The 10,179-nt window shown below is 37.6% G+C and overlaps 1 non-coding gene across 1 annotated transcript; it reads left to right on the top strand.

The window, feature by feature from the left end:
* Positions 1–2,810: 2,810 nt before the first annotated feature.
* On the top strand, positions 2,811–2,918 carry LOC112746092 (small nucleolar RNA R71). The gene has a single exon (XR_003173991.1). It is a non-coding gene; the product is annotated as a small nucleolar RNA R71 (small nucleolar RNA).
* The last annotated feature ends 7,261 nt before the right edge of the window (positions 2,919–10,179 follow it).

The raw sequence follows: 10,179 nt of genomic DNA, 5'->3' as shown, positions 1-10,179 counted from the left end.
ATGATAGTCCGGTCTATTGTAACTTCAGACCGGTTGCTAGTAGGAATGATAGAGCATTGGATGAACTCCAACCATCCCCCTGCCACGGGTTTGAGGTCAGGCATTCTCAATTGAACAGACTTGCCTTCTAAGTCTCTCTTCCATTGTGCTCCTTCCACACAGATGTCCATGAGGACTTGGTCCAACCTTTAATCAAAGTTGACTCTTCTAGTGAAAGGATGAGGATCTCCTCTCATTATCGGAAAGTTGAATGCCAACCTTACAATTTCCAGACTAAAATCCAAGTATTTCCTCCGAACCATTGTGAGCCAATTCTTTGGGTTCGGGTTCACACTTTGATCATGGTTCTTAGTGATCTATGCATTAGTGTAGAACTCTTAAACCATTAAGATTTTGACTTGTTGGATAGGGTTGGTGAGAGTTTCCCAACCTCTTATTCGAACCTCACGTCGGATCTCCAGATATTCACTCTTTTTGAGCAAGAAGGAGACCTCAGGGATCACCTTTTTCTTGGCCACAACTTCATAGAAGTGGTCTTAATGGACCTTTGAGATGAATCTTTCAATATCTCATGATTCAGAGGGGAAAGCAATAGCCTTCCCTTTCCTCTTTCTAGAGGTTTCTCCAGCCTTAGGTGCCATTAATGGTTATGGAAAAACAAAAAGCAGAGCTTTTTCCCACACTAAACTTAAAAGGTTTGCTCGTCCTCGAGCAAAAGAAGAAAGAAAGGAAGAGAAGAAAAAGAAATTAAGGAGATAGAGGGAGGTTTGAGTTCGGCCAAAAGGGGGGGTTTAAGTGTTTATGATGTGTGAAATTAAAGGTGGTAAGGAGGGGTATTTATTGGAGAGAGAGAGGGGGGGAATTCATGTAAGAAGGGGTTGGGTTTGGGAGGGAAATGTTTTGAATTTGAATGGTGAGGTAGGTGGGGTTTTATGATGGGTTTTTGGGGAATAGTGGATGGATGTGAGTGGTGAAGAGATTGTAGGGAAGAGGGTAGGACTTGATAGGTGAATGGTATTTGGGGAAGAGTGTTATGGAAAGGTGTGAAGAAGAGAGAGAGTGAGTTGGGGTAGTGGGGATCCTGTGGGATCCACAGATCCTGAGGTGTCAAGGAATTCTGCTCCCTGCACCTTTTTGGCGTTTAAACGCCCTCTGTGTGCCATTTCTGGTGTTTAACGCAATCTCTGCTACCTTTTCTAGCGTTAAACGCCAGGCTGATGCCCTTTTCTGGCGTTTAACACCCACCAGACACCCTTTATGGCGTTAAACGCCAATCTGTCTGCCAATTTTAGCGTTTAACGCCAGCCAGACACCAGACACCCTTTTCTGGCGTTAAACGCCAGTCTGTTTGCCAATTCTAGCGTTTAACGCCCAGAATGCTACCAGACTGGGCGTTAAACGCCCATTCTGCTATCCTTAGTAAGCCTGTCCTCCAGGGTGTGCTATTTTTGATGTTGTTTTTGATTCCGCTTTAATTCTACAGCTGTTTTTGTGACTTTACATGATCATCTACCTAAAGAAAACATAACTTGACGATGGAAAATAAATGTCTATAGAAATAAATATAATTAAATAGCATTGGGTTGCCTCCCAATAAGCGCTTCTTTAATGTCAATAGCTTGATAGTGAGCTCTTAGAGCGCTTCACAGAGACTCGGAGCTTAATGGTGGCCTCCCAACACCAAACTTAGAAGTTGAGTGTGGGGGCTCTGTTTGACTCTGTGTTGAGAGAAGCTTTTTATGCTTCCTTTCCGTGGTTACAGAAGAAGATCCTTGAGCCTTAAACACAAGGTAGTCTTCATTCAATTGAAGGACTAACTCTCCTCTGTCCACATCAATCACAGCCCTTGCTGTGGCTAGGAAGGGTCTTCCAAGGATAATGGATTCATCCTCATCCTTCCTAGTGTCTAGGATTATGAAATCAGCAAGGATGTATAGGCCTTCAACCTTCACTAAGACATCCTCTACAAGTCCATAAGCCTGTTTCCTTGATTTGTATGCCATCTCTATTGAGATTCTTGCAGCTTGTACCTCAAAGATCCCTAGTTTCTCCATTACAGAGAGTGGCATGAGGTTTATTCCTGACCCCAGGTCACACAGAGCCTTCTCAAAGGTCATGGTGCCTATGGTACAAGGTATTAAGAACTTTCCGGGATCCGGTTTCTTCTGAGGTAATTTCAGTTGAACCAAGTCATTCAATTCATTGATGAAAAATGGAGGTTCATCCTCCCAAGTCTCATTACCAAATAACTTGGCATTCAGCTTCATGATTGTTCCTAGATACTGAGCAACTTACTCTTCAACAATATCTTTATCCTCTTCAGAGGAGAAATACTCATCAGAGCTTATGAATGGCAACAGTAAGTCCAGTAGAATCTCTATGGTCTCTGTATGAACCTCATATTCCTTTGGTTCCTCATTAGGGAACTCCTTAGTGGTCAGTGGACGTCCATTGAGGTCTTCCTCACTGGAAATCACTGCATCTTCCTCCTCTATAGGTTCGGCCACCTTGTGTATATTGATGGCCTTGCACTATCTCTTTGGATTCTCTCATGTATTGCTTGGGAGAGTACTAGGAGGGATTTCAGTAACTCTTTTACTCAGCTGACCCACTTGTGCCTCCAAATTTCTGATGGAGGACCTTGTTTCAGTAGTATACATGAATTGGTTATTTTCAACCATCTCAATGAGTTCCTGGGCTTCTGCAGGCGTTTTCTTCAGATGAAGAGATCCACCAGCAGAGTGGTCCAATGACATCTTGGATAATTCAGACAGACCATCATAGAATATACATAAGATGCTCCATTCTGAAAGCATGTCAGAAGGACACCTTCTTATCAATTGCTTGTATCTTTCCCAAGCTTCATAGAGGGATTCACCTTCCTTCTGTCTGAAGGTTTGGACTTCCACTCTAAGCTTGGTCATCTTTTGAGGTGGAAAGAATTTGGCCAAAAAAGCATTGACCAACTTTTCCCAAGAGTTTAGGATTTCTTTAGGTTATGAGTCCAATCATATCCTAGTTCTGTCTCTTACAGCAAAGGGGAAAAGCATAAGCTTGTAGACCTCGGGATTAACCCCATTGGTCTTAACAGTGTCACAGATTTGCAAGAATTCAGCTAAGAACTGATGAGGATCTTCCAATGAAAGTCCAAGAAACTTGCAATTCTAGTGCATTAGAGAAACTAATTGAGGCTTAAGCTCAAAATTGTTGGCTCCAATTGCAGGAATTGAGATTCTTCTTCCATAGAAGTCAGAAGTTGGTGCAGTAAAGTTACCAAGCACCTTCCTTGCATCTCCACCATTGTTGTTGGGTTCGGCTGCCATGTTTGCTTCTTTTTCAAAAATTTCTGTCAGGTCTTCTCCAGAACGTTGTGCTTTAGCTTCTCTTAGCTTCATCTTCAGAGTCCTTTCAGGTTCAGGATCAGCTTCAACAATAATGTCTTTATCCCTATTTTTGTTCATATGAAAAAAAAGAGAATAGAAAAGAAGAGGAATCCTCTAAGTCACAGTATAGAGATTCCTTTATGTGAGTAGAAGAATAGAAGAATAAAATGATGAGGTAGAGAGAGAATAAAAAGAATCCGAACACAGAGAGATGGAGAGGGCTTGAATTATGAGTAGAAGAGAAGTGTTAGTAAATAAATAAAATAAATAGAAAGAGATGAGAGGGAGAGTATTCGAATATTAATTAAAAAAAGAAAAATATTTTTGTTTTTATTTAATTAATTAATTTAGTTTTGAAAATATTAAAAGAAATAAAATAATACAAAATTAAAATTTAAAACAATTAGTTAATTAAAAAGAATTTTCAAAAAGTGGTTAGTGGTTTTCGAAAATTAGAGAGAGAGAAAATTAGTTAGGTGGTTTTGAAAAAGACAAGAAATAGTAAACTTTTTTAAAATTAAAACAAACAAGTCAACTGGTTAATTGAAAAAGATTTGAAAATAAATTTTGAAAAGATAAGAAGTTAGAAGAAGATTTTGAAATAAAGTTTTGAAAAATATATGATTGAAATTTATTTTGAAAAAAATTTGATTTTTAAAATTAAAGTTGATGACTTGCCTAATAAGAAACTAAAAGATATGATTCTAGAATTTAAAGATTGAACCTTTGTTAACAGGAAAGTAACAAACTTGAAACTTTTGAATCAAAACATTAATTGTTAGCAAGGTTTTCAAAAATATGAAATAAAATTAAGAAAAAGATTTTGAAAATTTATTTAAGAAATTTGAAAATATTAAGAAGAAAAATGAAAAAGATTTGACTTTTGAAAAATATTTGAAAAGATAAAATTTTTAAATTGAAATTTTGACTTGACTAAGAAGAAACAATTAAATTTTAAAAATTTTTGACTAAGTCAACCCAAAATTTCGAAATTTATGAGTAAAATAAGGGAAAGATATTATTTTTGATTTTTTTGAATTAATGAAGAAAGAGAAAAACAACAAAATGACACAAGATATAAGAATTTAAGATCAAAATAAATAATGCATGCAAGAACACTTTGAATGTCAAGATGAACACCAAGAACACTTTGAAGATCATGATGAACATCAGGAACATATTTTTGGAAATTTTTAAGAAAGGAGACACATGCAAGACACCAAACTTAGAACTTTTTAATGTTTAGACACTAATAATTCGAAAATGCATATGAAAAATAAGAAAAGATACAAAACAAGAAAAATTAAAGACCAAATAAGGAAAATCATCAAGAACAACTTCAAAATCAAAGAAGAACACAATGCATGAATTTAAAAAATATCTGAAATTCCCACCAATGATTTACATAAGTATCTTATTTTATTTCCTATTTTATTTATCTTTTAATTATTAAAACCTCATAACCATTTGAATCCGCCTGACTAAGATTTACAAGATGACCATAGCTTGCTTCAAGCCGACAATCTCCGTGGGATCGACCCTTACTCACGTAAGATATTACTTGGATGACCCAATGCAGTTGCTGGTTAGTTGTGCGGAGTTGTGAAAAGTGTGATCACAATTTTTTGCACAAGTTTTTGGCACCGTTGCCGGGGATTATTTGAGTTTGGACAACTGACGGTTCATCTTGTTGCTTAGATTGGGTAATTTTATTTTATGTTTCAGTTTTTATTATTTTTATTTTCGAAAAAAAATCTAATAAAACCATAAAAACCAAAAAAATTTTTGTGTTTCTTGTTTGAGTCCAGTGTCAAATTTTAAGTTTGGTGTCAATTGCATTTTTTTAATTTTCTTAAAGCGTTTGGAGATGCTTTGTTGCTTCTGAACCTCTTCTTTCCTATTGTCTTCTTCCAACCATGCGTGCTCCTTTCCATGGCAAGTTGTATGATCCTCTCGGATGAAAAATACCAGGTACGGTTTCTGCACGGCTAATCAACTGTCGAATTTCTCGTCTCGGATGAAAAATACCAGGTACAGCTACCGCACGACTAATCATCTGTCGGTTCTCAATAGCGTCGGAATAGGATCTCTCTATCCTTTTGCACACTGTCACTGCACCCAACATTCGCAAGTTTGAAGCTCGTCACAGTCATCCCTTCCCAGATCCTACTCGGAATACCACAGACAGGGTTTAGACTTTTTGGATCTTAGGAATGCTGCCAATTGGTTCTAGCCTATACCACGAAGGTTCTAATCCCCGGACTTGGTCCGTGGATTAGAGACTCAAGAGAATATACTCTGGCTGTCGTTCAATGACTACGTTGAACATCATGTAGATAGCTTGTGGTTGTCAGGCACGCGGATCTTGGCTAAGTAAGTAACGAAGATAGTGGGTGATTGTCACGGGTCACCCTTTCATTCTGACTTAATTGAATTAAGTACGAAAGTATATCTTGGAGAAGTAGGCATGAATTGAAAGAAAAATAATAGTACTTGCATTAATTAATGAAGAACAGCAGAGCTCTGCACCTTAATCTATGAGGTGTAGAAACTTCACTGTAAAAAATACATAAGAGAAAGAGGTCTAGACATGGCCGAATGACCAGCCTCCAAATGTAACATAAGATGATAAATTATAATAAGATTGTCTGCGAATACAATAGTAAAAAGTGCTATTTATACTAAACTAGTAACTTAGGTTTACAGAAAATGAGTAACTAAGTGCAGATGATGCATAAATCCACTTTCGGGGCCCACTTGGTGTGTGCTTGGGCTGAGCATCGAAGCTTTCATGTGCATAGGCCATTCTTGGAGTTAAACACTAGCTTGGGTACTAGTTTGAACGCCAGTTTGGGCCATAAAATCTCAGGCAAAGTATGGACTATTATTCATTGCTGAAAAGCCCAAGATGTCTACTTTCCAACACAATTGAGAGTGCACCAGTTGGGCTTCTGTAGCTCCAGAAAATCTACTTCGAGTGCAGGAGGGTCAGAATCCAACAGCATCTATAGTCCTTTCTCAGCCTCTGAATCAGACTTTTGCTCAGATCCCTCAATTTCAGTCAGAAAATACCTGAAATTACAAAAAAATATAGAAACTCATAGTAAAGTCTAGAAATGTGATTTTTGCATAAAAATTAATAAAAATATAATAAAAAGTAACTAAAACATACTAAAAACTATGTAAAAACAAAGCCAAAAAGGGTATAAATTATCTGCTCATCAAGGATAAAAAGGTAGGCTATTTGGGTAAGTGAGCTATTTGAACAATGGCCTCAATCATATAAGTGCATTTATACACAAACTAATGGACATAAAGAATCAAACAAATCAAAGATTGCAATCATAAAAACAGAATAATGCACACAAGAATAAAAATAAGTGGTTATATGATGTAACCACACAATTAGGTTCAAATCTCACATGCTTGTGTTCTTAGCTCAAAAACATGACCCACAATATATGTAATTCAAGAAAGTTCTAGAAATTTTTTTCAATCAATTGGGGTGCCCTATAGATAAATTTCTTGGAAAATGCCATCATTTTGAATAAGTTTATTATGTATATATATATATATATATATATGCAAAATAAGAAAATGTAACAAAAAGTCCTAAAAAGACCTAAGAATGAAATGCAAAAGTGTTGGGATTAGAAACTTGTCACCCAAAAATGCCGACTGGTCGGACGACCTCCCCACACTTAAAAGTTTGCACCGTCCTTGGTGCACTCAAACATGAGCAAGGGGGTACGGTGACTTTCCGAATTGATATCTTCAGCTGGTGGGTCAACCGGCTGCTGCATGTTCTTTCTACCGCTTCCATTTTTGCTTATGGTGCATCATTCATGAAAGATAAAAATATAACACCGTAAGATAGAAGAATACAAAAGCAAGGAAGCGTAAATTGTTGGAATGAGGTAAGTCACTAGAATGAAGTGAGTGAATTAGTGTGACATTAATGAAAAATAGGTGTGTGAATTCTAAGTTGCATGCGGTTTAGAACACACACACTAGCATAGAGGATTATGTCACAATTATACAAACGCAAGCATATACTTCACTCATTCTAGTGTGCTTGAAATACTTTAAGAGACTTATAAGTTAAGATACAAACAAGTAGTGAAGAAGCATAAAAGTATTCAAGCAATAATCAAGTAATTGTAAAATTGGATAATGCATGTGTATTGATTGATGTGCAAGGAAACTTAGTGGACCAAATGAAATAGAGAGCTCACAAATCAAATAATGACCCATACTGAAGTTGTTGCAACACCTAAGTGATATAGAAGTGGAACACATGGGTGCTATGGAACTTAGGAAAAATAAGATAGAGGTTAAACTCAATCACATAGCAAGCATGGTCCACAAAGCTTAGAAAGCTCAAAAATATGTCACTAGGTAAGCTTTCAATCCAAATCCACAATTTCACAAATCACAATGCATGAATTAACATTGTTTTGATTGATGCAACAAGCTTCTATTTGATGAAACTCTATGTCAATAGAATTTTGTCTGCTAAATGGTTTTGAAAACTCTTCAAGAACGTGTTTACAGGTTTTGGTCATGCTTATAGTACTCTTTGCTTGCTTACAATGCTAATTTGCTTATATGCATTGCATAGTTGAGTAAGCTTCCAAATTGACCATAACTTGAAACTCTTTTGAGATTTTATGCCTGATGAGCAGATAATTTATACCCTTTTTGGCATTGTTTTTATATAGTTTTTAGTATATTTTAATTAATTTTTATTATATTTTTATTAGTTTTTATGCAAAAATCAAATTTCTAGACTTTACTATGAGTTTGTGTGTTTTTATGTGATTTCAGGTATTTTCTGGCTGAAATTGAGGGACCTGAGCAAAAATCTGATTCAGAGGCTGAAAAAGGACTGCAGATGCTGTTCGATTCTGACCTCCTTGTACTTAAGGTGGATTTTCAGTAGCAACAGAAGCCCAATCGGCGCGCTCTTAATTGCGTTGGAAAGTAGACATCCTGGGCTTTCCAGAAATATATAATAGTTTATACTTTGCCCGAGATTTGATGGCCCAAACTGGCGTTCAAAGTCAGCCTAAAATTTCTAGCGTAAAACGCCCAAACTGGCACCAGAATTGGAGTTAAACGCCCAAACTGCCACCAAAGCTGGCGTTTAACTCCAAGAATAGCCTAACACAAAAAAGCTTCAATGCTCAGCCCAAGCACACACCAAGTGGGCCCCGGATGTGGATTTCTGCACCATCTGCACTTAGTTACTCATTTTCTGTAAACGTAAGTTACTAGTCTAGTATAAAAACTACTTTTAGAGATTCATTTTGGACCTCATAACATTTCACATCTAAATTTTGTATCTTCTACGGCATGAGTCTCTAAACTCCATGGGTGGGGGTGAGGAGCTCTACTGTGTTTCAATGGATTAATGCAATTACTACTGTTTTCTATTCAATCACGCTTGATTCTATTCTAAGATACTCACTCGTACTTCAATCGGAGATGATGATCCGTGACACTCATCGTTCTTCTCACCTCTATGAACGCGTGCCTGACAACCACTCTATTCTATTTGAGCTCAATGTAGTCATTGGGCGACAGCTTGAGTGCGTATCTCTTGGGTTTCTAATCCATGGACCAAGTCCGGAGGTTAGAACCCTCGTGGTATAGGCTAGAACCATTGGCAGCATTCCTGGGATCCAGAAAGTCTAAACCTTGTCTGTGGTATTCCGAGTAGGATCTGAGAGGGGATGACTGTGACGAGCTTCAAACATGCGAATGTTGGGCGCAGTGACAGTGTGCAAAAGGACAATGGTCCTATTCCGACGCTAGCGGGAACCGACAGATGATTAGCCGTGCGGTGACAGTGCATATGGATTTGTTTTCATCTGAGAGGATCATATAGCCTGCCATGGAAGGAAGCCATGCGTGTTTGGAGAAAAAGATAGTAGGAAAGTAGAGATTCAGATGACAGAGCATCTCCAGAACCTCAGCCTGTTTCTTATTACTGAATCACAAGTAACCTTTTATTTCATGTTATTTAGTTTTCATAAACAAAAGTAATTTTATCATTAATCACCTGACTAAGATTTACAAGATAACCATTGGTGCACGAATTGTGAATCACACTTTTCACAACTCATACAACTAACCAGCAAGTGCACTAGGTCGTCCAAGTAATACCTTACGTGAGTAAGGGTCGAATCCCACGGAGATTGTTGGCTTGAAGCAATCTATGGTTATCTTGTAACTCTTAGTCAGGATATCAATTTTATTTATCAGTTTGAATTGCGAGAAATAAAAGAGCATGAAATAAATACTTGTTCTGCAGTAATGGAGAATATGTTGAAGTTTTGGAGATGCTTTGTCTTCTGAATCTCGACTTTCCCCCTGTCTTCTTCTTCACGCATGCAAGGTTCCTCCTATGGCAAGCTGTATGTTGGTGGATCACCGTTGTCAATGGCTACCATCCGTTCTCTCAGTGAAAATGGTCCAGGTGCACTGTCACCGCCTAGCTAATCATCTATCGGTTCTCACTCATGCTGGAATAGGATCCGTTGGTCCTTTTGTGTCTGTCACTACGCCTAACCTTTGTGAGTTTGAAGCTCATCACAGTCATTCAATCCTTGAATCCTACTCAGAATACCACAGACAAGGTTTAGACTTTCCGGATTCTCAAGAATGCTGCTAATGGATTCTAGCTTATACCACGAAGATTCTGATTAAGGAACCCCAGAGATACTTATTCAATCTAATGTAGAATGGAGGTGGTTGTCAGGCAGGCGTTCATGGGTTGAGAATGGTGATGAGT

The sequence above is a fragment of the Arachis hypogaea genome, chromosome 14, assembly GCF_003086295.3.
Source record: "Arachis hypogaea cultivar Tifrunner chromosome 14, arahy.Tifrunner.gnm2.J5K5, whole genome shotgun sequence".
Taxonomy (NCBI): Eukaryota; Viridiplantae; Streptophyta; class Magnoliopsida; order Fabales; family Fabaceae; genus Arachis; species Arachis hypogaea.
This window is presented reverse-complemented; position numbering and strand designations above follow the sequence as displayed.